At 38.0% G+C, this 5000-nt stretch overlaps 2 long non-coding RNA genes across 2 annotated transcripts in view; one reads left to right on the forward strand and one right to left on the reverse strand.

The window, feature by feature from the left end:
- The window catches only part of LOC135196017 (uncharacterized), a 470069-nt gene extending 466751 nt beyond the window's left edge, over positions 1 to 3318 (reverse strand). Inside the window, exon 1 of the long non-coding RNA XR_010310276.1 lies at positions 3063 to 3318. This is a non-coding gene — a long non-coding RNA (uncharacterized LOC135196017). The remainder of the gene's footprint in view (positions 1 to 3062) is intronic.
- Positions 3319 to 3552: 234 nt separating this feature from the next.
- Positions 3553 to 5000, forward strand: part of LOC135196140 (uncharacterized) — a 69412-nt gene continuing 67964 nt past the window's right edge. The window contains exon 1 of the long non-coding RNA XR_010310334.1: positions 3553 to 3661. This is a non-coding gene — a long non-coding RNA (uncharacterized LOC135196140). The remainder of the gene's footprint in view (positions 3662 to 5000) is intronic.

Consider the following 5000-nt stretch of genomic DNA (forward strand, 5'->3'; position numbering starts at 1 on the left):
CTAACACACCCCGACTTAAATTAAACACCCTCCACTAAACCTACACACACCCCCACTAGACCTAACCACATTCCCACTAAACCTTAATACACACTTCTGCTAAACCTACACACAAACCTTGATACAGAATTATTAATCGCAGAGAAGAAAAGCATTAAGTATACATAAGATAGTTCCGGAGTATTAAGTATATACATACGATGAGGTATGATAAACACATATGATTTATTTACCATAAATCTTCCTCGTTGGACGAATGGTTTTCGCACTCGGCTGCCAATCCGGTGGTCCGAAGTTCGATTCTCGACTCGGCCAACGTGGAATCAGAGGAATTTATTTCTGGTGATAGAAATTAATTTCTCGATTTAATGTGGTTCAGATCCCACAATAAGCTGTATGTCCCTTTGCTAGGTGACCAGTTGGTTCCTAACCACGTAAAAATATCCAATCCTTCAGTACTCTATTATCTAAGTTAGGTCAAATGATGACCACATGCTAAATTCCGTCTAGATCGGTCATGCGGTTACCGCATAAGGTAAAAAGGGAAGGGGGAACAAGGGTGCGGATAGGAGATATGGGTTTGAAACCTACCATTTTATCTAAGTTGGATCAAATGATGGCCACATACCAAATTTATCTAGATCGGTCAAGCGGTTAACACATAAGTTACAAAGGGAAGGGGGATGGGGAAGGGGAGGATGGGAAGGGGGTTATGGGTCGAAACCTACCCTACTAGCTGCGTTGGGTCAAATGATGCCCACATGCCAAATTTTGTCTAGATCGGTCATGCGGTTACCACAAGGTACAAAGGAGAAGGGGAACGAGGCGGTAGGTGGGGGGGGGGGGTGATAGGAGATATGGGTTAGAAACCTACCTTATTATCTAAGTTAGGTCAAATGATGGCCACGTGCCAAATTTTGTCTAAATTGGTCATGCAGTTACCACATAAGGTACAAAGGAGAAGGGGTACGGAGATGGGGGTTAGATAGGGGATATGGATTTGAAACCTACCCTGTTATTTAAGTTGGATCAAATGATGGCCTCATACCAAATTTTATCTAGATAGGTCGAGCGGTTATCACATAAGTTACAAAGGGAAGGGGGATGGGGGTACAGGTTGAAACCTACCCTATTAGCTACGTTGGGTCAAATGAAGCCCAGATGCCAAATTTTTTATAGATCGGTCAAGCGGTTACAACATGCTATGTCAAGCGGTTACAACATGCTATGTCAAGCGGTTACAACATGTTACAAAGGGGTGGGGGAAGAGGTTAGGGGTTTGAACCTACCCTATTAACTAAGTTAGGTCAAATGATGGCCACGTGCCATATCTTATCTAGATCGGTCTAGCGTTTACTACATAATGTTACAAAGGGAAGGGAGGGGAGGTGTACGAGTACGGTTATAAAATATAGACATTACTAATTTCTTGCATGTAAATTACAAGAGCAGGGTGATATCCGAAATAACATGAAATATTGTTATCTATGAAGCTGTCTGGGGAAGGTGAAACGAGTAACAACCTCAACACCGATTGGCAGGTAGGAAATTTCAGTCTAATGCACGGCAATGGTGTTGCGGTTTACTTTTCCGAATACTTTACATATTTATATATATTTTTTTCGAGAATTCAATTCCAAGTGTATTTTACCAAATAACATTTCGAATTATGTTTGAAATCTCACAGAGTTCCTTTCATCCTTTGTTGGTTGATGACACGCTCTGCATAGAGTTTTTTTTTTTTTTTTTTTTTAATGAAAAGCATTGAAATCATGCTTAGATGAAATGAATAAGAAAGTGATTTTGGCTGATAAGAACTGAGCGTGCTTGAAAGAAGGTCAGTAAAATTATATCTGACGAAAAGACCTATCATTCGCTTGCAAATATTTCATGTTCCACAAATCAACATCAATGAAAGTTATTTTTTCAGTGTTCGCATATCGATATAACTTTGGCATGATAATCAAGATATTTTCATTTTCATGGAATGAAACTACGTAGAAAAGTTGAATGGTAAGAAGCCCTGTGATCTGAACAGTTTGTGAGAATAATAGGCCTGGGTGTACCCTGGGCTATACCAGTGAGACATGAAAGCCTACGCGTCCATCTCTGCTTGATCTGAGCTGCCTTTCAGTATGATCGTCTTTCGTGTGCTTATATGTTATATTATCGATGTTTGTGATTTGTTAAAGGTGTGAGAGTTCTTTGTGGTGTGTGTGTGTGTGTGTGTGTGTGTATGTATATATATGATATATATCATATATATATATATAATATATCAATAATATAAAATATATATATATCCATAGTATATATATATAACATAATATAATTACATATATAATAGACATATATATATTATATATCATATATATATAAATATTAATATACATAATATATATATTATTCTAATAAAATTATATTATTATATATAATATATATAATGTATATATATATATAATACTATATTATTATATATATTAATATATATATGTGTATATATATATATATATATATATATATATATATATATTTTAATATGCTACTTAAGGAACAGTTTCAAATATCTCACAATATACTAACGATGTCGGAAACGTCGATTGTCAGCCTAGCACGAGCCTAGCCTAAACACGCGCTAAATTACCTCACTCTTGGCCATGGGTGAACCACGGTTCAGGGGTGAACAGATGAAATGGAACAGACTGTAAGGTAACGTAAATTCCTCCTGCATACAGTACTCCGTGCAATACATATGTGTTAACATTAACTCTCCCCATGGAGATTTGAACCACCGACCTCAGACTTATTACGTCGGCGCTTAATATGTAGGCCTATATTGAATGCATGGCAACCGTTCTCTGTAGCTTGAGACTAGTGGTTCTCATAACGTATAAGTAAAATTACAGCAAAGAACTGACGAAATATAACATGCAGTCACCTTAAACAAACTGATGATTCAGTAGTTCATTCGACAGAACCTTAGCCTTAGCCTACTGTTTCTAGATAACCAAAAGAGGCAGTGCAATTTTTTTTTTACCCAAAAACGAATTGAATGACATTACCTTCGAAAGCTATTATGATCCTTGCACCGTGCAGGTGAGGTGGTGGATGGATATATCAAAGTCACTCCTAAAGTCCTAAAGGAGCAAGTGGATCATCAGTAGTTGCCAAGGTTTCACGATATGATCATTCAAACACTAGTGTTTCATTGCTGTATGCTTAGATGAATCTTGCTGAAGTGTATGATGTATTGTTCTTGATTACACATCAGGATCTTAGAAGCACCATTGATAGCGGAGAGAACACTTTACTACCGAATCTTACGCAGCGGAAGAATACAAGAAAAATTACCGGGAACAAGTCGGCATGTTTTTTATCAATAGTACATAAAATACCTGTAAGAAAATAGCTATGTTAAAACAAACCTCCTTTATATATGAGGATATGAGAATAGAATTAAACAGAAACGTTCGTTGAAACCGAATAAAATAAGACAGGAAGTTAGGAACTACTTTTCTAATCGGATTACAGACAGATGGCTCATTTTAGTCACTGAGTCAGCGGTCGGCACTCGGCACCAAGGAACTTGGAAGTCTGTCCCACTGCGGTAACACTAGAGAAAAGATGTTCAACGAGTGCAGTGGCATTTTTCGTATATCAGGTGTGGTTGACGAGCATTGCAGTAGTGTTTTTGGCACATGAAAATTTCGTAAATGTATCTTAAGGCGTTCAAATGAAATATCTTGAAGCCTCAATACCTGCTACAACACGTGAAGCCAAATATTGGTTCAACAATTCTGTTGCATGTTAAAACGCACTTTCTAATTATATAATCTAGGCTACGAAGTCATCATTTCAGAGAGGTAAGCAGAGTTTAGGATTGCATGATTACAGTGAATTATTAAACCATCATCCGGTGTCCATCGAATAAGCAGCTATATTTATAAGGCAGATGGTGAAAACCTTAGTCCCTTTTGCACAAATGGCTGCCTATTGCAACCAACAATTTTGTCAAGCCCCTGTTATACATGAATTAGGTAGATCTAGGGTACTTATCCGCGGCGGCCTAGACTATGGCAGTTGCGGTTTTTCTATGCAGTTTTACCTACTGAACTAAGAATTTTGAGTAATATTTATTCGGACGACTGTAATTAACCCCCCAGAGGCTAGTACTAAACACGGCGAAATACATTGGACGCTCCTATCCCTAGTGGATGTCGTACCCGTGGTTACGTTCCTTGCAGTCCGTGTGGACTGCTTCTGTAGAAATACTATGAAATAGTTTTGCCACAATGAATTTAATTAATTTAGATAATTGTCGGTAATTCTAGGCAATAACTCGGTACGGAAAGCAAGGAACGTTCCCGCGAATACGACAGCCACTAAGGATTGGGGCGTCAAATGTGTTTAATACTGGCCCCTGGGGGTTAATTACAGTCGATCCCCCAAAAATAACAGTCTGTTCTTATTAAGCAACCCAGATACCATAGGAAACTGTAATTTTCAAAGTACTACCCGGCGCGGAGTTATTACCTAGATGTGCCCAATTCTCAATAACGGGTGAGCTTAAAGACATAATTGGTCCACGTTAGCAGTGTCATGTAGGCAGATGCAGTTCTGTAACAAGTCAGACTTAATCTAAAAGCAAGGTCTAACTTCAAAGAAAGGTAGATGTAAAGGGGACAGCCACAAGAAGGTAAACTTTATTAATATTTTTTGGTAGATGTAGGTAATATGCTAACTCCGCGCTGGGTATTTCTTTGGAAATTATTGTTTCTTATAATATTTGGGCTGCTTATTTAGATTTTGCCGTTATTTCTTGGGGGTCGGATGAAATTAACCCATAGAGGATAGTACTAAACACGGCGAAATACATTGAAGACCCTAATCCTTAGTGGCTATCGGATCCGCGGCAACGTTCCTCGCAGTCCGTGCGAAATTAATGCCTAGAATTACCAATTTTTTTTCCAAAAATTAGGAAAGGGTGCAAATAATACAAT

Source organism: Macrobrachium nipponense, chromosome 17 (genome assembly GCF_015104395.2).
Source record: "Macrobrachium nipponense isolate FS-2020 chromosome 17, ASM1510439v2, whole genome shotgun sequence".
In the NCBI taxonomy this organism is placed as follows: Eukaryota; Metazoa; Arthropoda; class Malacostraca; order Decapoda; family Palaemonidae; genus Macrobrachium; species Macrobrachium nipponense.